Source organism: Pleurodeles waltl, chromosome 5 (assembly GCF_031143425.1).
Source record: "Pleurodeles waltl isolate 20211129_DDA chromosome 5, aPleWal1.hap1.20221129, whole genome shotgun sequence".
Lineage (NCBI taxonomy): Eukaryota > Metazoa > Chordata > Amphibia > Caudata > Salamandridae > Pleurodeles > Pleurodeles waltl.
This window is the reverse complement of record NC_090444.1, coordinates 473490870-473517996: the sequence shown is the minus strand read 5'-3', so window position 1 is coordinate 473517996 and position 27127 is coordinate 473490870. Positions and strand designations below refer to the sequence as shown.

Genomic DNA, 27127 nt, shown 5'->3' with positions numbered 1-27127 from the left:
TTTATGAGTTTAGTGCCTTGGCAAGCCAGGGTGATCGAGTCTCCACATAGCCATGTGATGACAGCTTACCCGCAGGAACGGATGTTGAGCTTGTGAGAGAATGATTTTAGTAATCTCTTCTGGGCTTCCAAAACTGTCAGAGACTTACATAAGATGTGCAATATCGACTTACTTTTATATCCGCATAACTGACAACATGGATCTGTAAATCCGCCCTTCCGTGGTGGGATGAGATCTTTAGTGGCCCCGTGATCAAATCGGTATAGCATGAAACACCTATTTCAGGCCTCGAAAATTCATAAAAATATTACTAGTCCTGCAGGTCGAGTAGCTTGAAAAATCTACTCGACCTAACTGCAATGCACTTGACCCGGAAACGGGTCTCATATTGTGTGAGCCTATGCAAATATTGTATTTTACAGCCGCCTTTTCTTTATTCTCACATATGAGCGCACCTTCAAATATGCAAGTTCTGCATTTCTGCTGTAAAAAAGTCCTCTTTTGTTTGATTAAATACACTAGCGTTTGCTCCATGTATAATAAATCTAGCCCACATATAGGGTACACATGATCCATGCATGACTTGCCCCTTAGTTTACTAATAGCTTTGCCATCAGGGCAGGAGTGTTTCTCAGTTTGTTTAAACACTCACTTTTAATAAGTATATCACTAAAATGTGGTAGCGCATGGTCATTTACAGACAGTAAATTTCCAAGAAATGTCCAAAAACCTTCCCACTAAATTGCAGCTTTGCTGATAAAACTATGTAGCGTATTAATAATAATCTGTGAAAATTAGGTTTCAGAAAAATATTTATCATTTGCACATCACCAGGTAAAGTGTTCTGACTTTTTTTTCATCCTATTTGAATATTTTTTTCATCACAAAAGTACAAAAAAGTGGCCTTTCACAGCTACTGAAATATATTTTGAAATGTTTGTTCAGTTGACTTGGTTATATAAATGTTGTCTGTTAGGAAAGACCTGATACCCACAGCCTTTTATTTCACACAGGTCAGACAGTTCACCTTACAAAATCATACAACTCTGCAGTCACAAGGAAAAGTATTTTCATTGCAAGAAGAAGAACTGACTTTTGACCTCTGTCTCTGAACAAAGAGCAAATGTGACAAGAGTAAGATTTAAAGGCATCTTAATTGCTAATTCAGTTTCTGTCTGAACAGAACACCTGTTCTTTGTCCACTCACCAGAAGGGCTGAGTAGGTTCTAAAAATAGCTGGACCTCATACGAGTGGTCCAGTAGATTTTTTGTGACCTGCATTTAGAGCAGGACAAAAATGGGCAGATATGTATGCCTGTGGCTTTAGTCTTCTGTAAGAGTTGATCACCATCCTGGAATGCCTCCTCCTTACTAATAAGTTCTTATCTTGTAGGAGAGACTTTTTTTTTACTAAAGATTTTGTCATGCGGCTTAGGGCTGCTCCATCGATGTTACTGTCCAAAAGGCCCTGCACTCCTAGTTCTTTCGAAGCCTTACTTAGATAATCACCCCATGAATTAGCTTGTTCTTCCTCCATTTGGGCCTCAATTTAGCACCAGGATAAATTATTCAAAGGTCCACTCACAGCTGTCCGAAGTCTGCGGCAAAGTTTAATAAATATATTCAATCTTTGCATTTTTTGTTTCACTCCAAAGTCAAGCTGCACTTGTGCTGGGGAGGTTCATTTAGGCAAAATGAAAACTGCTTTATAAACGTTTTTTTTTTTTAAGCTGGTTTAAAAAGTATGCTTCTTTACAACGCAGATTTTCCAGACCATATGCCACTGTTGGGAAGAGTTGAGCTTCCATTACCTTCAACAAATGGCTTTATAAAGGACAGTTTAATTTCTTTTTCAAGAGCTGGAACGTAAAAGTTAACTAATGGGCTTTTGCTTGCAGGGTGGCCAGGTGTTAAAGGACAGCTGCCGCCCAGTGTGTATGCCCAAGTACTTATAAGAGTGAACTTCCTCCACGTTCTTAACCCTGAAATTCCAGGTGAATGACTTAGACTTGGAATCCACGAGACGTACTACTTTTGTTTGGTCTTGATTCACCTCCAATCATTGCTGTTTGATGTAAGCAGCGAGCGCATTTATAGCTCCTTGCAGGCCAATGGGCATTTGGCTCTGTATCACAATGTCATCTGCGTACAGTAAACATGCGATTTTTACTGCCTCCAGGATAGGTTGGTGACTCTCCACTTGTCTCAAGTAGTCATTTATGTCCGCCAGATATAAATTAAACAGGCACAGTGTTAGAATGCACTCATGTTTCTGGCTGTTCTTGATGTAAATTCTTGAGATGACTCGGCCGACGTCTCCTAGCTTGACCTATACCTATGTATCACTATATAATGCAGTGATTGCGTTTAACATTTTCCCAGGTATTCCCCAATCTACCAGCTTAGTCCAAAGTTAGTTACTAGGTACATGATCAGAAAAGGATTTGAGGTCTATGAAGTAGGCAAAATGTGAGGTTTTTACTCCTTATGGCTTTTTCGGTCAGGATGGTAAGTGCCAGAAGATTTGTTACTGTTCTCATGTCCTGCCTGATACCCGTTTGGGTATTTGGAATGAGGTTTTTCTCATTAACCCAGGTTTGCAGGTCTTGTGAATTACAAGATGCGTACAGTTTGGCTTCAACATTGAGCAATGCTTTTAGCCTAGAGTTACTTGGAGATGAAAGGCTTCCTTTTATGTAGATTGGATGAAATATATTCCCTTTCCATAACAATAGAATGACATTCTTCTGGTAAATCTGATTAAAAAGCGGGATTAAATACTCAGCCCAAAAAGATCTCTTTGTGCTTAGTGTGTTAGGGAGTCCATTCAAACCTCCCGTTCCTTCTGTCCTCAAGTTCTTTATGAGTACGTCTAATTGCTTTGGATCTGTTAGGTTCCGCTGTCTGACATAGCCTGGCTCCATAGATGTACTTGAGCCACTTTGGTTTTACTCTGCAATGCTCCCACTAACCCCTGCTGGGAGCTCCTCCTTCTTATTTTGTTTTATATTCCTTCCTGGATTACCTGGCTGGGCGTTCATTTCTAGGATATGCTTTCTTCAGTTTTCCTCAGTGATGCCTACATTTTGATGGCTTGTCTGCCCCTTGAGCAACTTATTTATCTCATCCCAAAATTCTTTGCTGTTTGGATGTTTGCTGAACCATAGGAGCTTGTTCCAGATTTCCTTTTGATACCGCTTTTTTGCCTTCCAACATTCTGTATGGTATAGTAACCTCATTGTTTTCAGTTGCATTTTTCCTGACTTTTTCCCACACTTTGCTTCCACCACTAATCTTCTATTTTATTTGGCAATTTTTCTTCAGCTCCCACAGCCCAGCGGTTTACCAGGGTTCTTTCTGTTCCTATGCCCCGTCTGACCGAGTTTACATCAATTGACTTATATGGTACAGGGTTTGGTGAGAAGAGTTGTACTGAGTTTTGCCCAAATCTCTTCTTGGGGACCTATACCCTCTTTCGCCACCTCTTGCATTCCTACATGGAGGTGAACCACCGTCATTACTTGGTCCAAGCCCATCTCATTCCATTTTAACCTTTTTAAGATGTAAGCTGCAGGTTTCGCTATTATGCCATTTGCTATACGGTCTTAGGGAAACTGATGTCTATTCTGAGCAGTTGGTGAAGATGATCACTTTCTGGGCGTGGGAGAATTAGAAAGGAATTCACCAGAGACCATATGTCTTTACTTATAAGAGTGTAATCGATAATTGAGCGTATTCTTCCACTCAGTCACTGTCGCCGGGAAGTCCTCTTTTGTGTTTCCATTGAAGAACTTTAAATCATGTTCTTCCAGCTGTTTCCTGAGTCTTCTCATATAGTCAGATTTACTTTGATGACTATGGTTTTTGATCTTCCATTTAAGGTTCGTGTTGATGTCACTTGACATAGTGAATTTTGCATACTGGTATAATTTTTGCAGTGACTTTATTAAAGTGATCAGTATTGCTATCTTTTCCTGTTTCCTTTTTGACATGGGTGTGTGTAAACCTTGATAACGAGTAATGCCATTACTGCGTGCACCAGACTTTTACTTTCTAGTTTTTTGTATGCAGTCGACTCCTGATACTATCATTTCATGTTACCACTTATGATTGATTGAAATATATGTAAATAGACCCCTTCTTTTGGTGCCAGTACTTAGAAATCTTTTTAGCTAGAATATATCCTGTGTAACCAACAATTGGTGTGGGATTGGCACTCCAGGTGTCCTGTAATAACAGTAGGTCAAATATTCACAAATAAAATTCATTCTCACTGCCCGCAGCATCTTCCCAAAGCTGTGTACGTTCTAAGAGCAAATACTGAAGTTATCACTCTTGCTCAATGACCAGTTGGCATCAGGAGCTATTTAAGTCTAAGGTTTTAGAAATCCAGTCCCATTCATGCTTGGATTGTACAAATACATTCAGCTGTGCCTGTATGCGGCCACCACTAGCTGGAGATTGCGTAATAGTTATTTTTGCAGGTGATTCAATGAAAACTCTGCTCCCGTTGCTCCTCTTAATACCGTGGGCCTTGTTACCAAGTGTGGTTGCTGATCCCCTCCTGGAGTTGACATTTTGACGCACTTGGCATTAAGTAATAGGGGGGCCTGGGTAACGGGCATATAAGGGATGCTGTTCTGCTGAGCTCCTTTACATTTATTTAATTTATTTTGCATTTCCCTTAATCTTTTCCTTTCCCTCTTGGTTAAACTCTGTCTTTTTATCTTGCATTCTGCTTCAGACCATTCTTTTTCTTCTTGCTCCATATTCTTGCCCTCTGGGCTGGTCTTGTTATTCACTAATATACCCTGGAGTTCTAAATTAGCACTACTTCTTCCACTAACAGTCGTTCCCTTACTACGCTTTAGAAAGAATGACTGAGTATGAGCCAAATTGTTATGCTTTTCCTCTGATTCGGAGTCTCCTGGCTTCCTCTGTTCACTGGTAGATTGCTTTTTTTATTCCCTCCTGTAAGATGCCATTCAGTATCGATGGAAGTGCCTGCTTTTTGTCAAGGAGTGTTGCACACTGGCAAGGAGCTTGTTGAGTGTAGTTATTTGTTTGTGCTCTCAGGTTCAACTTGTTCAACGTTTGTAATTTTGTATTTATTCTGCCTATATGGGGTACCATTGTATTTAGTAAATCGACCTGTGTGTCCTGTTTGCTTAAAATTGGATTGCAGCTGAAATTGCCTCCATAGTGTGTATAAGTGCGTCCCGGTACCATCAGGGGCCTCACTATGCTCCTTACATACTGCCAGATTCAGAACTGCAGACTTTGCTGCTGTCTCCTGGGCTTCCTTTGGCTGGTTTATTGCCCTGGTGCCTGTTTGATCATTAGCTGTTGCTTCTGAGTCTGTTCCACTCGTTTTGGTGCTCACTGTGATGTCCGTATTAGCTCTTTCGAGTACTTTATTTACTTGGCATTGCACAGGCTTGATTGGACTAATGGGGCAGTTGACCTCATGCGTGGATCTGACTTGTGGACCTGTACTTTGTCCCAGAAAGTTACTCAAACTGACATTGGTGATGCCTGACTTCAACTCATTGCCTTTTACCAAAGAGGATGAGAGGTTTATTATTGTGTTTACCTCTTTGATTTGAGCTACGTTCCTCAAAGTTAATTATTAGGTGGTCTGTGGCTCCGTTCCCCGTGTACTGTTCTCGCTTGGAGGATACATGTTTGATTGCTCTCAATCACTTAAGGTGGAGAGGTTCAACAATACTGTGCACTTGTGCCTGTACTACTATGGAACATGTACTGAAGCTGGATAATATATTCCTTTTGGCCTTAATCGGTAAATAGACTGCTGGATCGGTGATTTGACCTTTGTTGGGATCCCACTTTGCTCTCCTTGTCATCCGTGGTGATTAATTGCTCTGGATTTTTCTTGATTAAAAAAAGATGTTATCCTAAGCCCATCACCTTTTAGCCACTTCTGCCGCTTTGGATCCCTCCCTACTGTTGATTTCTTTTTAATGGTCTCCGTTTCGTTTTTTCCTTCTCCCTCTATTCGAGCCGCAATGGTTGATTCTGACGTTCTTGTTCTCTTTGTTGCCATCTTCTAGCCTGGGGCCGGGGCTCCCCGGGTCCTTCCAGACTGCATTTTCCAGCCAAAATAGGTTCGTCCTTGTTGCCCTTATCGCTGAAGTATATTGTCTTTTCGGGTACTTATCAACCGAGGGGGCCTTTGAGTTTTTGCAGACACAGTTTTTATAATTTCATAAATTTTCCAATTTCATAGATATTGCCTTTTGTACCTTCGTGCTTCCTCAGTTCCTTTTTGTTTATTCATGAGGGTTCTTTTAGTGTGTACTGCTGTTTGCAATGCCTTTCCTCAACCTGTATAGACATGCAAGGGGGGTGGGGTGACAATACAGCAGAAAAGCTGGGAGCACTTGTTCCCCCGCAAGCCACACCCAGACCTAACTGGGCCTCTTCTGCAGCTAGACCAGCTCACTCCCCGGAGGTTACCTAAAACCTCCCTGCGCTCTCTGCAATTGACTGTAACTTCCAAGGCGATCTTGCACCCCTTGCTCAGTTCTCCTTGGCTTCTGTTGTGGTGGCATGGTCAATTTATAAATGATTACCACCACATTGTTTGTTGTGGCTTTATGACGTTCCTTGTTTTACTGTTGCTGTGGTATTGCAGTATGTTGTTGAAGCCAGTGTCAAGGCTATTGGCTCCCTGCTGTCAACCCTGCGGTAGAGGGAGGCTTGGGTACACCCCCAGCTTCAAGGGGTCTAAGGGCGGTTTGAGACTGCTATGGCCACTATAATGCAATTCTCTTTGGGGAGGTCACGCTGGGTGGATCACAGGAGGCTACTAGAGCCAGACCAAACACCGGAGGGGGTGGGACCGGCTGCCGGGTGAATGGGGCAACGGGTGAACAGGGCAAGCAAAGCATGGTGGACACTAGCTTGGTCCTAGCCCTACACAGCAGCAAACTGTAACCTATCTTGGTACCCGTTGTGCCTCTACCTCACTACTGGCCCGCCCCCACACCCTCACCGGTTTCTCGAGAGGCGAGGCCTGACTGATCCTACACTCAACTCTGAGCTCCCCTGCGGAGCCGCCAAGCTCCACACTGTGCCGCTGCTCCTCCTGCCACTTTGCTCCTCCGCCCCTCAATAATACTGTTTCCTTTCTCTTTACGGGTGGGCGGCGGTGGTGTAGTGGCATGTTGGTAGATGTGGTGGTGGCAGTAATGGCAATGATGGTTTTGCGGCTTCTGTAGCTGTCCTCATCACGGCTCTTCCATGCAGCCCTGCGTCACTTGCAAAATGTTGCATATGCAGGAGACTGCATGTTTTGCATTTATGTCTTAGCATTTTATCATAATAGATTTGCTCAGTCTTTTTCTGGTGAAATCTGCCAAGAGTAAATTTCAGAATGTGGTAATTGAGGCACCATTCAGAATTCTGGTCTGTATGGAAACATCTTTTTGCACATCATTCAGAATATCACACACTGCTTCAAATAGGAGTTTAAGTATGGTCTGTACTTTTATAGAAGCCCTGCATAAGTTATGTCAATAGAACGTTGCCTGGCTGTGTAATGCTCTGCATAGCCTTGCAGCGGTGTAGGGTTCTAGTATGTTGTATTGTGTTGTAACTGTACAGTGCTTCATATTCCTAAGGAGGATCCTAAGTGCATTTTCAGCCAAGTCCCAGAAAAAACATTTAAAAAAGAAAAGGGACAGGGTAGGTACACCCTGACCCCTTAGCTCTGGTGTTAGGGTCCCAGAGCTCCCATGCTTGTTTTGAATAGAGCCCCGGGTATGCCAGGTCCCAGAGGCAATTATATATTTTTTAAAAAGGAGTAGGGGCATGAGGCCCCCCCTCCTATGGTTCATTGAGCCCCGGGGACCACAACCTCCCGGGGTGATTATGCAAAAAATATATGGGGAGCCACGAGGCCCTCGCACCCCGTGGACCACCTCCTCCCCGGGGCCAAACAATAATTTATAATAATGGGTGAGGCCCTTACAACCTCCCCCACAGCACGGGGGACCGCCACCTCTCTGGGGCTAAAAATGAAGTTCATGCAGGGGGTGCGGCTCCCCCCTGCAGCCCCAGGTACTGCCACCTCCCGGAACAAAATGGTAACTTGAAATGAGAGAGGCCCATGAGGCCTCCCCCACAGCCCCAGGGCCCACCGCCACCCTGGGGCTAAATCTGAAATTTGGGCTGAGGGGCCCACGCAGTCGCCCCCCAGCCCTGGGAACCACCACATCCCAGACACCAGTGACACTCTAAATTTGCTCACCTCAAATGTCTGTTTTTCTAGCAAAGTTTTTAAGCATAGAATTGGCCCAGTGCCATCCACACCAAGCTAATAAGGGACAAAGTATTTTGCCATTTGTACAGCAAAATCTTTAAGCATAGGATTGGACCAGTGCCATTGTGCTGAGCTGTAAAATGACAAAAGCCTTTCACCACTCCAGGCACAGTATTACAGCTTTGGACTGGAAAAATACCATCCAAGCCAACCTGGAATGAGCAAAAGCAACCCCCGATAGGTGTTTTAATGTCATTACATCTCTTCAAAGAGGTTTAGCTTTGTCCAGACACAAGAGAGCACCCAGTATAAATAAAAACACCCTTTCAGGGGTAGAGTGATGCGTAAATTATGCAAAACAAAAGTGAGAACTCTGAGTAGTTCCCAAGTTTGGGGGGGTGGGTTCTGTGGCAGACCCCCAACCCCAAGGGCCACCACCTCCCCAAGGCTAAATTAAATGTTGAAGGGGGCCATGTGGCCCCCCTTGTGGACCCAATAATGGCCTTGAGGACCACCAGGGATGGCTTCTGCAATGTCCCGGGGTGCCCAGCCCCGGGACCTAGCTGTTTGCTATGACTTGATGGGAGCTTTGATAGCTTCTTTCAAGTCGGATCAAACACTTCTTTGCTCCCAGCAAGCTAGAGCTGTCAAACAGACATAACAATTGCTCGCACAGACAGGGAGCTGCATGTTTAGCAGCTTGCCGGCTCCTGCAGGAGGCAGGGAGCTGGCTGGGATCGCGGGTGCATTCAGGTTCCCCTGCAGTCCCCATCAATGGTGACTGGGGGTCATGGCCGGGCCCTGGAAGATGGTGTCCCCGGGGTCAGAGATCAGCAGGGGGAGGGCAGCTGTGCAGCCCCCTCACCTACTGAAGGAAGGCAGGCCCCAGGGGATGGGGTCAACGGAGCCGAGATTTTTCCAGATGATGGGCAGCTTACCAAAGGACCCCAGTGCGTTTCCTGCTGATTTCGGTGACACGTTCTTGATACCGAGCAATATGAGAGCATCGCCACAAAAACAAAGAAGCACTTACATCATATAGGTAACAAGAAGGACCCTGGTTTGGTGGAAATTTGTCTTTGTAGTCTTGTTGGCCTCTCTATGAGAGGAATCATGTTATGACAGAATTCTCGTGAAAGACGCACCAGGAACAGTCATGTTACCAAAACTCACACAAGGTCATTGGTGACATTTCCTTGTGATCCATTACACAGCTGTAATAAAGAATACACACTAGACATTTACTCAAGGAGGCAGAAAGAAGTGCACTTGGGTAGTTATTTTGTGCAAAGCTGTGGAGTCTTGTTGGATAAAAGGGCAGCTGAGATGCTTTTGTGGAAAAGTCACTCAAACAGCTACTGACACACACACTCTGACATTCATGCACCCAGTCACAGACCTACTCAGGCTCACGCACCCAGTCACAGACCTACTCAGGCTCACGCACCCAGTCACAGACCTACTCAGGCTCACGTACTCACTCACAGACCTACGCAGACACTCATGCACCCACTCACTCTCTCACACCCACTCAGACACACTTGCACCCACTCTCACACCTAGACTCCCTCTCACATCTACTCTACCACCCACATAGACCCTCTTGCGCCCACCCTCACATCCAGACACTGTAGCACCCACTCTCATACCTAGAGAACACCCTCTTACACCTATTCGGCCATGCGTGGCATGGGGCTGGGTGGTTATAGTAGGTTGGCCGCAGCCAAAGGCCATGCACGGCAGTGGTTGGATTAATTTACAGTAATTTAAATTACTTTGTTAAAAAAACATAGTAATTCACTGATAAAAACAAAGGTTACAGGGACATAGTTGGGAAATAAAAAATTTTTAAAACATAGAAATGTAATGAAAAGAAACCAAGATTTCAGGGACGTTATAGTTTGGTTCTGAATTTACTCGCACAAAACCATCGAAATTCAGCAGTTCTAGTTAGTTATTTCAAGTAAGTATAACTCACACCCTAAAGTAACTATAACTTGTGCCCTTGCCATGCACTGGTAATTACCCCAGACATTATACCACTCATGACAACTTTTATAATGTCTATAAAAATATCAATGAAACTTTAGCAGTCAAATTATTGAAGAAAAAACTGTGGATTGCAAGGGCGCGGCACCAAAGATATAGGCAAACAAAATTATATTTCTGTGGAAGCTAGGTCGGAACTATAACTACCTACTGGCGACCAATAGTAGGTAATATATATATATATATATATATATATATATATATATATATATATATATATATATATATATAAAACTCTGTAAGGAAGTGCCAAGTCCCACTTTATTACCTCTGATGCCTTCTATAACCAGGTTCCAGCTTTCCATCAACTAACCTTCCTCTGGTGCTCCCTGCCACCCTATGCCAACCACTTGTCTAAATCTTGTACACTACCCATTTTTCTTCCCTGATTGAATTCCTCATTGCCCTGCCGTTACTGTCACCTAACCTGAACAACATAAGCTATGCCCGGAGCCTTTACATTAAACTTGACCTGATGATCACACATTCAGCAATAAAGTATGCCACGGATATCCATATCCTTCTCTCTGAATCCATAGGTAAGTTAGCTTGCTTCCCTATAGCTTGGTTTGGAGACAGCTCAGTCACTATCCTCTGCGAGTTCCTTTCTCATGTCCACATAATCATGTTCGACAACAGAGAAAGCAAACCAGCAAAATTGTGTAGTGCTAGTCCGCACTACCCAACTGTCCTGATATACACTTCATGACATTACACTCAAATACTTTGAGTTCATAGCTGTCTGATGAGCTTCTAACTCCAACATCTTTTGCATTGCAGCAGTAGTCTATAGCTCGCCCCGGATTTAACACCTTCCTGGATAAATTCATTGAATTCAGTTTTTGCTTACTGACCTTTTAAGTTGTGAATACCAGGCCAGATTGCAACTCTGCCATCAGTCTCCTTGATAATGTGCAGGTTCTTGGCTTCAAACAGGTGATCAGCCCCACAAACACAGCCTTATGATTAGATATCATCAAAACCACCAGCATAGCAGTGTATGCTCAAGCATTTTTGGATCATTCCTTTATCTCCATGAACTTTTCAAATCTAGCTTAGAAACTCACTGCACAAAACCTCAATATCACCCTTCACTTCCACATTATACACTTCAGAAAAAAGCATAGAACTGTTATTCAACGTAGAAAGCCACCAAAACAGTCACCCCATAACAAATAGCTAAAACACTGTACATCTCATCCACTCTTGACAGTTTAGCTCCAGTGAAACCTAGAAAATTCATGGTGCCCTCAAGCCCACCTGCAAGGGGTTCAGTGAGGAACTTGCTGAGCTGAAACCGAACAACCAGATCCTGGAACAACATTGGGTTTAAGACAGGCTCAAGAGGCCAAAATGTGCTAAAATAAATGGGGAAGAGGTTACCAACAGGCAATTCACACAACTAAGAAGGGTGTCTTTATAAGTCACTCCCCTTCAGATGATGGAAATATTTAGCATAAACCAGGAATCTTCCAACTCAGATGACCTAAGTTGCATGGTGCAGAGTCTTCAGCAGTGGCAGAACACCGGCCAACTGATGTGTGGGACTCTCACATTTTCTGCTTTTCCAGAAATACCGCAGATTTAGTACTTTAAGATGCAAATATAGCTTTTTTCAGCCAAACATGCCTATTTACCCAGGAGAATCCTGTTTGTGGCATGGGAGGCACAGTAACCATAATGCCCTATATGACAAAAAAACTCATTCTCTCACTAGCCCAGAACAATAAAGCTATCTTATCCACCACCCACAACACTGTAGATCACACATTCCAGGCTCCTGTAACAGACAAAAAATTAAAATTGGATTATCTGAATTAGCCTCTCACCCAGTGTCTTTTGGCAGTTTGAAAGGGTCATCCCTCTTATGCCTGCCCTTCAACATATACAGAAGCCCAGAGTCAGCCATCCTGCAGCACCTAGTAACCTTCCAAATCTACTTTGGATTCTCTGGACCATTATTCAGTTGGAATAGGATGTGTGTGATATCAATATGCATCACTTGTATCTGGGCTAGTAATACCACATTCTATGCATGGGTCTGAGATCCCACTTACTGAGGATTCTGAATCTGATTCACTACCATTTGAATGTCCCTAAAGTCTTGCACCTTGCATTGTGCCCAAAGTAAGGAAGATGGGGATTCTTTTCAGTGCCACCCTGTCTTTCAGACCCCAGGCTAACACTCTAGTAGATGATGTTACAATGCATCTCTCTCCCCTTGGTAAAATGTTCCATTCCCTGTACACCAACCACAGTCAAATTACGTAGAACCCTCATCCTGGTGCACTGCGATTACTGTATTTGTGCCTACTACCATTTCCTAAAAAACACTTTCTGGGCTTAAAAGAACTTAGGACCAAGCAGCCAGATTTTCTCTTAACCTTTGTAAGTGAGACCACATTAAACCTACCCTTAAGGCACTCGACGGGCTTCGTATTGATTACTTAATCAAAGGTAAGGTTTTATGTTGTATAGCATATTTCCTACAGAAACTGACACCTCACTATGCCTCCCACCCTTCTCATGCCCTAACAATGATTGCAAAGGTTGCAACACAGAGAAAGACCAGTGGGCCATAGAAGGGCATTTATTCCAGAATGCCTACACTTGTGATCCAAACTGAACTACGTGCAGTATAGTAAAGTGTTAAAAAGGCAGACTTGACTTTAAATGAACAATAAGCATGGTCAAAGACTTGCAGACATGGTTGAACACAAGTCCATCTTGAGTCTAACTACCTGTGATAAAGTTGCATTCCACCACACCTCTGCCTGCCTAGCTCTCTAAAGTACCTGATAGGTGACATATAAAATTTCTAATAAATACCATAAGTATGGAAACCTTTCTACCTGGAAATCTATTTGACATTTGGTATAGCTTTCTGCTGAAACAACAAACATGACAACATCCACATATGGTTTACAATTTAACCAGGTGCACTCAGATCTTCATAGGGGAATTCAGTTCAGCTTCCCAATACAATATTAGCATGAGATGTCCCCCCATGTTTTATCCAGGTAACCTGTATTTTGCAACATCTGATGCTCTCAAATGCTTGTCTTCCAGACGTCCACATCATTTTCCACGCATACTCAGCTGACAGCCTTTTAAAATTAGGTAGTGACTCTTCCGAGGACTGGCTCAGTATTAAAAAAAAATAAAAAAAAAAGCATTCATCCACCAATCAATGGTTGTGTTGCTCGAATGAGAATTTACCTTAAAAGACAAGAGGCGTCTGGCAAAACAGTGACAGTTTAATTAAATATTATGGCTAGGAGAGCAGTTATAGAACCGGGGCCTGGGGGCTCTCTCTCAATGTACATCAGTTTGCAGAGGTTTTTATACATTTTTCTCAGTACCACAAAGCAATTAAGAGCATTCCTTTCTTAGTTAACAATGCAAGCAGTTCTCATGGAGTCGTTAATATAGTTCCAGATAACGAATGCAGATGGACCTCAACCTTGCATGGACACAATGTGGGCCAGTGTGTACGTGTCCAGATGTCCGGCCTGAAGGACGTGTGGTTGCTGCGTGTGCTGCATTCTGATAGGCTGTGTTCCTAACTACATGCAGCATATGGCTTTATGGTGTTTTTGGGAATGCACGCAGCCTTCTGGCCATGTGTGTTTTATTGGGGCTAGTCTTCGGGGACCATTGTGATGTCACTGTGCCTGTCTGTGGGATCTGATCTACGTTTTCCTGTTTGCGCATTTGCCTGCTGGCTAAGTGTTACCCCACCTTTGACCTGTCAGTCTGTAACAACAGGCCTAGGACTGAGAGCCTTCTTGACCGCGTACCTACATGCCGGGGTTGACTGAGAGTTCACAACGGGGGAATCTAATAATGGTAATGCAACTTAATTTGTGTATATGAATGTATCTCTGTGTGCATCAACATAATTACTCCAATATCACCATTCCCCCCTCTAGTTGAATTTTCAACTACACCATCAGACCCACAAGTCATGGTAGTCACATTGTTTAGCTGTCTCACTTCCCTAGCTACTTGCATTCTACCCAATATGAGGACTGCGTTTTCACAGCAGGAACCCCCTACTTGCAGGAAACCACACAAAAACAGTAGCATAATGAAAACAGGCAAGAATGACGTGCACAGATCTGTCAGCCACCGGGGGAGCCAGGAGAACCAGTCCTTGAACCACTCCTGCTCAGGGACACCTCCCTCTTTAGGCATGTCTTTTTGTAGTCTGTGCAATGCTTGAATGGCAAGAGTCAGAGTTCTGCTGTCCATGTCATTCCCAGGTATGAAATTATAGTAAGATGCACCGATCTTCATGCAAACCCCACTCTCCATTGCGGTCATCAAGTACAACACATACCGATGTTGCATCACCATAAGACGGATGGCTCTGTTTGTCCTCTATTGCATTAAGGTCAAGCTCAGTACTTTTGATCATTTCCCACCTAGTTATTTGCAACCAGCGGGCATTCGCTTTTGTCTGAAAGATGAAGAAGGGTATGGACACTTGGGCATTGGTGAACAGTCTGAATTCCTCTGGCTGGAACTGAGCCCAGCCAAAATGATCACCAGTTCTTTTCTCTTGAGCCTGATGCAACAGTCATCTTCTTCCTTAGCGGGTGTTGGTACAGTTCTGACAGATCTTCTCTGGGGATGTCCAGAGTAGGGGTATGTATGGTGATGAGGGAGCAGAGGCCACGCCATCCGGAGACTAGCTGGGTTTAGGCAAACTCGCCGCAATGCCAGTAGGTGTCCATTAGCGGGAAGGTGCCCCATTGCATGTCCGGAAGGTGCAGGATTGTGCCAAAGTTTTCATTCGTGCCCAGTGGAATGGTTCTTTTGCCTCTGAAACATAAAGAATACAGCATGAGTTTACATACAATTAGGGGTTCCCTCTTCCCTTCTTATCCACATGTGCCTATCTATCTCAGTGTCCGAGATTTCCTGACATGAGGTATTTGCCCTGTTATTTAACCCTTCCCTATGAGACCCATTCCCTTTGTATCCTCAAAGTTGAAAGCCCTGCACTAAAAATTCATGTGTGGGGTCGACTTGTTGTTAACAATCATGGCCCCAGATATGCTAAGAGGCCACTCTGGGACCATAGATGGAAGTTGGAGCAGATGCGTTTGTGCACTGCTTCCTCCAAGAATCTCTTTTCAGTAAAGTCTCAGGGTCAAACAGTATCCTCTCCTATGGTGCCTTTCCTACACTTCCTGTTTAGCTCAGTTTGGATATTGCTAGGCTCGGTGAAAAGGTACAATGCCGTGGGGTTGGTCTCGTAGCGGGTCAGATTTATTACTATCCTATGGAGCTCTACTCTTTTAGGTTGTATTTTGACCCTAATCCTACACAGGTAGAGATGAAGAAGGCATTTTGCTTTTTCAGGGGCGATCTCTTGGGATACGTAAAGCGTCTCTGCGCTTACTGAATGTGGTATCAACAAACAGACGTAACATGCCCCTGCTGATGTCTTGGAGCCCACAGCAGTCATGAGCTGATAGCACATGTTGTGTAAAAGGGTGCTGTGTAGTGCGTGTGAAATGTTAGTTTTGGGTGCAGTATAATTATAGGTGCTGTGGGAGAGGTCCCTCCGCAAGTACCTTGACATTTTCTGATTAGACTCCATTAGACTATACTGTTCTTTGGAAATGCATGGATTCTGTAGAACCCCTAGTCTACAGAGGATGTATAAATACAAAAAAACACATAACTTATAAAACATTGTAGGTCTTCAGATGATTCTAGCAGAGATGCCTGCGGTCTTCTGGTAGCGAGACTTCCTTTGTTGAAAACAGTTTCGAAAATAGTCTTTGGGGCAAGGTGTGGTTCGGAATCCCGTTGGCAGGTATGGATGTGGAAAGTTCTTGGAGCGGGTTGTAGCTCATGAACATGTTGGGAGTATTGGTGCGGAAAGTTTTTGGAGCAGTTTGTGACTCTTGACCCTGTTGGGGGCACTGGTGCGGCTGCTGAGAAAGTGCTGACCCGCTGTAGAGGTGGAGCACTTAGCGGCTCGACTGTAGACCTGTTGAATGAAACCTAGCTTTGGATGTTCTAAAAGAAAAACACATTACATCCTTGCATATTGGCAATTATTTCTTAGGAATTCTGCCTTTTCCGTGATTTAGTAAGGAACTGGAAGGTGGCCACAGTCTGGATACCTCGTTTGGAAAAAATGGGTTATTGTTTAGACAAGTATTGATTTAGTGCCTCACTAAATATACATCTGAGAGTATACTTTACGGGATCATTTGCGTGCATGTTGGTAATTTTAATTTTAATTAGTGCTCTGTTGGCATATTAGCCCTCCAAAACCCTAGTGTGTGCAAGGGAGTGCCATCAGTGTAGACAGTGTTTTCCACCTACACATGCACAGGGGATGTATAAAGAGGTGTGTCGCACTGAACATTGGTCGGCGATCAGTGTGTCTTGAGGTCATGTGAGTACCCCTCTAGTCCCAGCATGTGGTGTGCAATGAGACCCAAGTGGTGCCGGGTGTCTTGGCTATGCCCTTTTCAAGAGGCTTCCTTTGGGCTAGCTTTGGGCTTCTTTTTATTGGTCTTTGCAGGAGTATGTAACTCATATAGCCCGACGCCCAGGACATATTGTTTAGTGTCAAGGACAACAAGTTTTAATTTTTATTTTGTCCTTGGGGCAAGTAGACCCAACACCCTGCAACACAAAACCTTTGGCTGCCAGTTTACTTTGTCACATTATGGAGCAGGAAAGGGAATTTTCTGCAGTTTATATAATATTTGTATCCATATGTTAAAGATGTCCGAACTTGTATTTATGGCTCATTAATGCAAAGCCATTATTATTAGGGTGAGCGGTGTAAATAAATGTTGTGAGCTCGGGCTGCACTACTGACGGTGGTTCCAGTAAAAACTAAAAAAGTATATATGTTTACAAACTTTAACATTGAGGCTACGTTAATGCTCCCAGAATGATCCCTGATTAGATGCACATATTTGCAGAAGCTTGAATTCAAGATTGCTTTCAAAATGAAATGTTCACAAAAAATGCAACTAGGAGAAAGATTTTTGCTAAATTACTGTGAAATTTTAGGTACCATTTCTGTGAAACATCATGTAGTAAAATGTGTTGATACATGCTAGTATTTCTAAAGTATGTTCGTAATGGAAAACCATTGTAAACAGTTTTCAGATGATTATGGGAAACATGAAATAAACAAGCATTGGCAAAGCCAATAGGTCTGACACTGGTGGTCAGTCTTCTGGGTTTGTTAATATGTATCTTATTTTGACATGGCTTTTATAAAACTTTATTGTTGTGAGAGCTGCTGGGCCCTCACCATTGTCACAAACATTGGTAACAAAAATATTTTTTGGTCTCAAAAACCACACATTGCCACAGTAGTTCCTGGCACTAAACAAAACAACTTTGTGTGCAGATATGCTCCTTGTGAAAGCAGATTGCTATTGCTCTCAGTGAAGGCAGCCGCCAGATGGACAAACAGACAGAGGGAGAGCGAGAGGGTAGAATTTTAATAAAAACAAAAAAGTCTTGGTTAACGCCAGACTTAATTAGGGGCCCACTTCTTAGTCACAAAAGTGTACATAGGGTAGATGTTGTCCCTCGCCCTTTTTACAGAGTCATTCTTCAAACTTTTTGCCTTATCCTAATTTTTCTGACCCTTTTTGTCTGATGTTATGACTCAGGGCACCTTGTCACTGCTAATCAGTGCTAAGGTGCAGGTGCTCTCCCTTGTAAACTTGGAATGATTGGCTTATACCTGATTGGCACATTTAATTTACCTGTAAGTCCCTTGTACAGGGGTACCTCTATACCCAGGGCCTCTAAATTAAATGCTACTAGTGGGTCTGCAGCGCTACTAGCGTCACCCACTGAAGTAGCCTTTCATACCTCTCTTAGGCCTGCTAGCACAGGACCTGCGTGCTCAGTTTGCTGCCACAGGGACATGGCATCTAAATCTACCTGCCAGGCCCAGAATGCCCCTTTTACTACACGTAAGTCACCCCTAAGGTAGGCCCTAGCTAGCTCTATGGGCAGGGTTCTATGTATGTAGAAGGCAGGACATGTGCCTAGTAGCATGGCCTGTCTTTGTAGTGACAAACAGCCTATTTGGTTTCTCACTTATGTGAGTGCTGCCTTCTCATAGGATTGCATTGGAAATGCCCTGCCTTGTGGCTAGGGGGTATTTTCTGATTTACGAGGAGTAGCATAGGCATGTTTGGTATGGTTGTAATGGTAGTGAGAAATGCTGCTTACTGGTGTAGGTGGACCTTTCATTACTATTACAGAAATGCCACTTCTAGAAAGTGAGCATTTCTCTCTGCTTATGACTCTGGTGTTTTGCAGCTTGACTCCAATCCATGTCTGGGCAGAGTGACAGTTGGGCTATGTGCATACTTCTCAGGCAGTCTGTACACAGGGAGAGTGGGCGTGTCACAGAGGTGCATGTACATTTTGAATGGTCTTCCTGGACTGAGAGGCTGTGCTCTGGCCTCACACAAAAGGGTTGTTTACCACCCAACTGATGCTGGGAGCCTGTGCTGGAGGAGAGAAGGGGCACTCTGAGAATGTGTTGTAACTGGTTGGAGCCTGTTCTTCCCTTTGTGAAACCATTGAAAAACTGAGTATATGTACAGGAGGTCCCCTCTCTGCCCCCCACCCCCAATTTGGAGACATTTTAGACAAGAGAAACACTTCCCCTGCACTAGAGTAGTGCAGGAGAAGCACTTCATTTTCGTAGCACATGGAAGAGCGCCTTTTTTTGTATTTTGCCTAGCGCCTGGAGAGCTCTTTACAGAGTTGGCCTCCAAGCACTCCTGAGAGCGCCTTACTCACTTTTATAGTGTCCGGAGAACGCTTTATGGCGTGGTTCGGAGGGAGCCTCACCGCCGTGACGCGAGAGGGTTAAGAAAATCTCAAGACCACGGAGCACGTTCGAGGATTAGTACCCCAGGGGCACAGGACCAAAGGGGAGAGTGCCATTGGGACACCAACTGGTCCTTCCTTCTGAGAAGGATCACTGCCGCAGCCCAGGTCAAAGAAAAGTGCGTCTCTCCCCATCGGGCCAGGGGAGTGGCTGGGTCCTGTCTGAGCCCCCAGAGGGCTCATCCTCTACTCCCGGAGGAGTGGACCACTGGCGCCAGCAGCCGCTCTAGTCGGAGACGAGCGGCCACACCTGAGATGTGCCTCGCATGGGGTGAGAGGACCTAGAGTCGTCCCCTTGACCTGTCCTGTGTTTGCGGTTGGCGCACCACCCTATAGCCTGTAAATCCCCCTCTCCTGGGACATTGTTCCTCAGGGGGCACTGCAGGCACGGCTGGCCATACGGGAGAAGGGAAACCTCATTAAAGGTCCCATACTGGCCCAGCCCTCATGGATCCTCGCCTTCTGCCTCACCACGGTAATAGGAGCGCAAGAGCTCCTGCGGGGCCGAATTACGCCTCTTTCACCACGTTCATCTTAATAGACGCGACGGAGCACTCGTAACCTCATATCGAAGGAATTGCAGATAATCCTTACCATAATGATGTATTTACTACACTATGCACAATTATGAGGACATATTCTTTTTTTATGATTGCCATTATGTGCTAATGTTCCTCCTCTGGGCATTTATGTGTAGTATGGCGTGCATTATCTTAGTAATGTTTCCCCGACTAATGCTTATGTTGCAGAATACTGAATACCTATGTGTTCTATTAGGACTACTGCTTATTTCTGCAGAGTACCAATAACCTATGCAATGTTCTGGCAACTGCTTGAGTAGCAGGGTGTTACTGACATGTTATGTTTGGTCTAATTGTGTTTTGTGCAATACAGTTTATTTTAACATAACTTGGTGTTGTGTTCCCTTTGTGGTGTATTTATTTAGTCACGTGTGTTCTGCAAACGCTTTAGACATTGCCTCCAGGTTATGCCTCACTGCTCGTGCCAAGCTACCAAGGGGGTGAGCAGGGGTTATCTTGGACGTGTAAGTCCCTTGACCTGACTAGATTGGGTGGGTTCAGCCTCGCTTAGGTGCATACCCTAGCCAACCAGAAAACCCATTTCTAACAGTAGATGTCTTTGCATTAGTGCAGATTTACATATTTTATTAATTCACAAGAACTTACACAAGTAGACTAGGGAATTGTAGTCATAGAAAATATTTGTGCACTGTATTTTAGCATGAGAAAATATGGATGTGTAGATTTGCTCATGGGAAAACCTGTTGAGTGTTTACAAGTTCACTTTCCTTCCAACCACTTTTTTCCCAACCCTGAAAGAAGTTTTACTTCTGCTCTTGTCAGAAGTAAATTTCCAATCTTTCTCAGTATGGAAAAAAGATTAGCGAAGAGCTGGTGAAAGCCCGTAATACATGGAAGTTAGTAGTTTTGCAGAGACTCAACAAGGCATTCCAACCTTGGAACTATTGCTTACCGCTACCTCCAGCCCCAGTACGTAGATCTGGGGAAAAGTGGCAAAATAAGTAAAGTGGTAATGTTTAAGTCCTACTATAGTAGTAGCCTGACATAATCACAGAGGCAGTTATTAGAGCTCTTATGTAATGAGATTGATACCATAATTTGTTGCCGCACTACAAGGTACCAAATGGGCAAGTAGATTTATGAAGCAACTTGCCACATGGAGGAGTAGATATTTTATTAATTTCCACACCCTTGTCTTTGGGCACTTCCCTAGACCTTCTCATAATCTGTTTTGATTGTCATGAACCGGAGGGAGTCTGAGAGTTTAGCGGCCCAGTGTGTCTCTGTGTTCTGTTCTGCTCGGAGCTATGATGGACTTGTCAAACTCCCTTTCTCCGGCATCCCCCTCTCCCTTGGACCAAATCTTATTTGGACCTGCCATTCCCATCTGTTACTCAGAAAGCTTTGAGGGAAAGGAGGAGGCAAACAAATCGCTACATTGAAAGTCTGGAGCAAGACTAAGACCTTGTTGAAGCTTGTCTGAAATATGGGAATAGATTGGGACAGCTGGATGTTCTGGAGGACCCCCTCTACTGACTCAGCACCATAATGTGCTTCAGAGTCTGCCGGAACTCATTTGTGTATTGTGGAGGTTATGGGGTCTTCACTACCCCAGGCATACAGGAAGCCTGGCTCCCGACACTGGAGAAAGCTTTGTTTTGGAACTAAAAGGGATCCTCTATTTAGCTGGAGACCATTGACTTTCTGTGGTCTCTATCACTGCTGGGGCTACACGCAAAAAAGAACCCTTGGTCACGGCTGGGTGCCCGGGAATAGGGACCTTTTGACCTCATTATAGAAACCCGTCCCATTTGATTTGTGTGTGCGGGGTCCTGGGTGCCTGCTTTTTAAGAGCTAGTCGGGGATGCGTCCTAACTCCCTTTGTCAGACTGCCTTCCCCATGTGGTTTGACCAACTGACCCTGCCCTGGGGGATCAGCAGAAGCATGGGGCCTGGGTGCCAGCAGGCACCCTGAATAGCGAACTCTAGTGAGGATACCCAATTGACAGCGGCACAACAACCCTGAATGGTGGACTCTTGCGAGGATACCCTATCTACAGGAGCACAGTAACCCTGAGTTTCCCGAATGCAAGTAAATGTTTAAATCTCTAATGTTGTCTCATTTGCCTTTCTTTTGAGTTTTACTGCAGTGATTTATGAGGTCTGTGTGAAATGGATGCTTTTGCTTTTTGGATATTTTTATTTAGTGCGCATTTGGTTTCGGCATCTGCAAGAAGGTGTTGCCTCCCCAAATAGTTACTCCTTCCTGCCGCGGTTGTGGCCCCTGTCCTTGTTGGACTGAGTTCTCTCTCTGTGGTTGCTCATTCCATGTGTTAACCCAACTACCTGATCCCTGTTGCGGTGGTGTGGCAGTGGACTGATTTCCCAGTGGCTGAATATATGGGGCACGCAGGTTTCACTGGGCTTGGCTTTGCGGATGGAAATTTTGCGTAGCCTGGCCCTTGCTCGTTGACATTTGCTTGTGGTGTGCCTTTAGTCTGCATCCGTCAGTCATGTGGCCCATTCTCTGGCAATAGTAACACTGTATGTGGTTTGGCTGCTGCCAAGCTTTTTGGTTTCTATTGTTGTAGCTATATTGAAACCCTCTGGGGTTTTCCTCTGGAGTTCCCTTCAGAACCAGTGCCGTTAGCACACTTGTGGCCATCGTGACCACCTAGAGGGAGGTCTTCCTCAGTTTATGTTGGCATTTTGGCTCTTAGCCCTTTCTAATCGATCTGGGCCCATAGCACATAACTGGTCCTTGACATGCCCTTCTGTAGTAGAGGGCATATTCTCGTTTTGGCAGCTCCACTGTTTTTTCCTCAGAATAGCGTCCCAATTTCCTCAGACAAGCCTGTATGTAAAGGAAGTTCCACTTGGGATCTCCGCCTCTGTGCTGTCCCTTTTAGGGGATAGTTACTCTTTTTAGCTTTTATGCTTTTTGGGGATCTGGAGGTATACGTGTTTCTAAATTTTCTATTTTTAGGGGATTTTGTACGTTTGAATCTGGAAATAGGGAAATATGCACATGGGAATTAACAGTTCTACTCTGGTAGTAGGTAATATATACATGGGGTTACGAGTTCTACTGAGCTCCAAGTTATTTACAGGTGCATATGAAGAACTACAACCTAGGAAAAAGTGCAATTGTTAATTCAAACAGCATGAAATTTGGCATACAAAATAGCAAGTCTTACTTTGGTATCAAATAGCAATTTGTATGAATTAGCAATGTATTTATAGCACATTAAGTCATCGACAAAACACAAGACTCAAGACAAAACATAGTCACATTAATTTCCAGTGTCACAATATCAAAACTGCACCATTTGAACTAGCACGAAGAAAAGCTGACAAGGCACAAAAAATTGAAGGGAACGGCCTGTCCGAAATACCTTAGCCTGATCTTAGCGCATATTTTGTGACCAGGGGAAGCTCTGCATAGTGGTTGAGAATAAGTGAGCCTGATAATCTTGTTGATATCAGCTCTGAGCTAAAGATAACAATTTATGCAGAGGAAGAAAGGAATAACTTGAACAATCATAGTCCCTTCTTGGCCGGACACAAGCCATGCCTAATCTCCTGGATTCCAATCTTTCTAGTTCCCTAATGTCCAAGTTACACCCTACGTCACACCAAGGGGTCCTGCGTATCATCTGTCTCACACCCAGCTGTCCAAGCGAACACACCTCCCACTTCTTTTAGATACTAACAGTGTTAAGAAAACAGTAGCACTAAGAAAACCTTTTTAGCCTAGTAAGATTGAAGTGTGGGCTGTATAACACTCCCAGGTCCTATAGGTACCATCTGTGTCAAGCCCAGTGGTCCAAGTGAAAGGCACATTTTACAACAGAGGTGTTGACCTTATATCACACCCAGGTCTTATGCATAGATCTGTGTCACACCCAGCAGTCTGTGACCAGCAATCCAAAACAAAAATAATTCACCTTCCCTCACACTGATGATCAACAAAAGGTTACTTCCTCGAGTTATGCGGGTTATACTTTTTCCTAGTTTGCCACACGCCAAATGCTAGGAGCAAGGCTCTGATGTATTCTCTTACCCATGTGACGGCAGCTTCAGGACGGACCCCCGGCCTGTGGATTCAGCAGAACATTCAATTAATTGCAGCGTCTGCTCACCTTTCTTGTTGGGCAAATGTGAATCTGTCCGGGCTGGGTCCCCTTCCTTCGGTCGCATTTGGGTCTGCTCATGTCTGGCTCGAGAAAATGTTGCTTGAATGAGAATTTACCTTAAAAAATAAAAGACAAGGGGTGTCTGGCAAAACAGGAACATTTTGTTTAATTAAACATTACTTCTGGGAGAGCAGTTAAAGAACCGGGGTCTGAGGACTCTCTCAATGTGCATCAGTTTGCAGTAGGTTTTTATATATTTCTTTGAGTACCATAGAGCACTGAAAAACATGACTTTCTTGGTTAAAATGTGAACAGTTCCACTCCCAGCTAAGATACTAGAGAGTACAATGAATGTGGAATTAATGACCTTCTCAGATACCAATACATTGCTGGATTGCAGTCAATATGGATTTAGAAAATCCCATAGTACAGAAATTGCACTAATAGCTGTAACTGAAGAATTGAGATCTATCTTGGATGAGGGTGGTAAGGCTGTACTGATTTTATTGGATCTTTCGGCAGCCTTTGACACTGTCAATAACGCCATCTTGATTGACCATCTCATCGGATTGGGGATATGGGCCCGGGCCCTAAGATTAATAAAATCTTTCCTCACTGATAAAGTACATCATGTCGCCATTTAGGGCTTTGTTTCAGATCACTTTTCTTTACCGCAGGGATCTTCACTGAGCTCTACATTATTCAGTCTTTGCTACACCTCTAGCTAGACTCCTTACTTCCTTTGGCTTCTCTGTGATCCCATATGTAGATGATATACAAATAGTGGTATCAATCTCCAGCAATCCAGATAAAACTTGTGCTAATTTCAGTTTCTGTATGACGCAAATAAGTACCTGAATAAATAGAAACTACTTAAAACTGAACTCAAGCAAAACTGAGGTCCTTCTTTTTCAAAATGACATTTCATATTGGACCTCCAAATGGTGGCCCCAAGATCTAGGATCACCTCCTATACCAGTGCAGAAAGTAAAGAATCTTGGTATTTTGGATAAAAACTTTCCTTTGAATATCAGATCAACATACTGGCTTCTGCAACTTTCTATGCACTAAGAATAAGAAAGGTCTGTCAGTTTATCCCACTTGATCATCAAATTCGGTAGTTACCACTCTTCTTTTATCTACATTGGACTATGGTAATCCATTGTTCCTGGTCACAAACAAAAGCCTTCTTCTTAAGCTCCAGGTGCTTCAAAGTGCGTCAACCCAGCTATTAATAAAATTCAAAAAATATTCTGCCTCCCAAGCTATTGAAAAATTACACTGGATTCCCATCACAAGGAGACTAGAATTCAAAGCTCTTTGCATAGCCTATAGGGCGATACATAAGATTGTCCCTAAATATATCCAGGACATATTTTCTTTTCATACACTGTCTCGAAATCTCAGATCCAGAGCATCTAGGAATCTCCTGCCGACCAGGTTCAAAGCGTTTCCAGGGTGTCGGAGGGGGTAAATGAAGCTCTGGAATTCCCTTCCCTTAAAGTTAAAGAACTGCCCCGATTTGACAAGCTTCAGGAAATCTATTAAGACTTGGCTCTTTAAACTGAAGAAATAGATCATTTACATTGCCTCTTTCTCCCATCTCCGTTTGCAGTGTCAGTGCCAAGACGTCCTTGGGCAATCAAGCGCTATATAAAACTAAAAATCAAATAACAATCCTATCCAATGGAGTCATAAATACAGTTCTAGATAATGAATGCAGGTGGGCCTCGACCTTGCGTAGACATAATGTAGGCCAGTGAGTACGTATTCAGATGTCCAGCCTGAGGGGCTTGTGGTTTCTGTGTTTGCTGTGTTCTGATTGGCTAACTGTTTCTAACTATATGCAGCATCTGACTTTATGGTGTTTGTGGGAATGCACACACCCCTCTAGCCAGGTGTGTTTTATTGGGGCCAATCTCCGGGGACCATGGTGGTGTTGCTACGCCTATTTGTGCGATCTGATCTAAATTTTCCTGTTTGTGCTTTTAACTGCCGGCTACGTTTTACCCCACCTGTGATGTGTCAGGGAGTAACCTCAAGCCTAGGTCTGAGAGCCTGCTTGACCACATACCTACATGCCGGGATTGACGGAGAGTTCACAATGGGGAAATCTAATAATGGTGATGCGACTTTGTTTGTGTATATGAATGTATTGCTGTGTGCATTGACATCAGTTACTCCAATATTAACATATGGTTGCTATCTAACTGAGCTTCAACAATAACACAATGACATTCTTGTTTTGTCATTGCTGTCCATCTTACTAAGCACTTTCAGATGTGCTCATTAATCCTTGTCTGAAGATGAACTTTAGACGTCATACTATGCTTTGAGCCGAATATGGAGAAATAAAAGTAAAAAATAAAAATACAAAATACCCAATGATGCCATCACTACTACTGCTGCTTAAGAAAACACAAGGGTTCCTTTTTGAAGACCGCAATTTACAATGTAAGGGAAATATTGGATCCAAGTCTGATTTCAAAAGACAGAGAAGACTGCAGCTACTTCCGTCTCTTGAAGCCCAAGATTCTCTAGTTCCATCCTTACTTTAAACTCCTCTGGCTTAACTCAATAAAAATTAAATTCAGAAACACAGCATCAATCTACAAGAAACTACACTGCTATCTCCCCAGGTATCTACAGCAAAGTGAAAGGTCATGCATAACAGCCTCAGGTGTGCTACTGAACACCCAGTAGAAACACAAGAAGCCAAGCACAGAAGGACAAATAAACCTTGCGTAGAATACATCTTCTCATAATAAAAAAAAAAAAAAAAAGTTATGCACATTTCCCAAAACAATAGAGGCACTCCAGTGGAATTCCAGCCACCTCTTTAAGTATAGCTGTGCATGATGACCATAATCAGGTTAATTACAAAAAAGCCTGAAACATGTTCGAAGCAGCAAGATTGATATACAGCAAGCAAGGCTCTAGGGAAGGGATTGTACCAATGAATATAACAAAAGTCTTTGACTCCCTGACCTGAGACTTACTTTGAATAGTACTATAATCTTTTGTGTTCCGAAAAAAAAATATTTCTATGGGTAAGGTTCAATATACTCTTGCCAAAAAAGTGTAAGAACAATTGTACCCTTTACCCGATCATCATTTTGTAAAGTTGTAACTCGCAAGGGCACCTTGTTACTAGTTCTGTTTGCTATGGTTCTTTTTGAAGACCAATCAAAAGCAAACAGTTAATTGGAAGG

The 27127-nt window shown here is 43.6% G+C and overlaps 1 protein-coding gene and 1 long non-coding RNA gene across 4 annotated transcripts in view; one reads left to right on the top strand and one right to left on the bottom strand.

Moving 5' to 3' along the window:
- MTHFD1L (methylenetetrahydrofolate dehydrogenase (NADP+ dependent) 1 like) overlaps window positions 1–27127 on the top strand; it is a 1484080-nt gene that overhangs the window by 984616 nt on the left and 472337 nt on the right. The window lies entirely within an intron of this gene.
- Window positions 13577–24032, bottom strand: LOC138297274 (uncharacterized). The gene is made up of 2 exons (XR_011203990.1): window positions 23922–24032; window positions 13577–15160 (listed from the first exon to the last, which is right to left on the bottom strand). It is a non-coding gene; the product is annotated as an uncharacterized lncRNA (long non-coding RNA).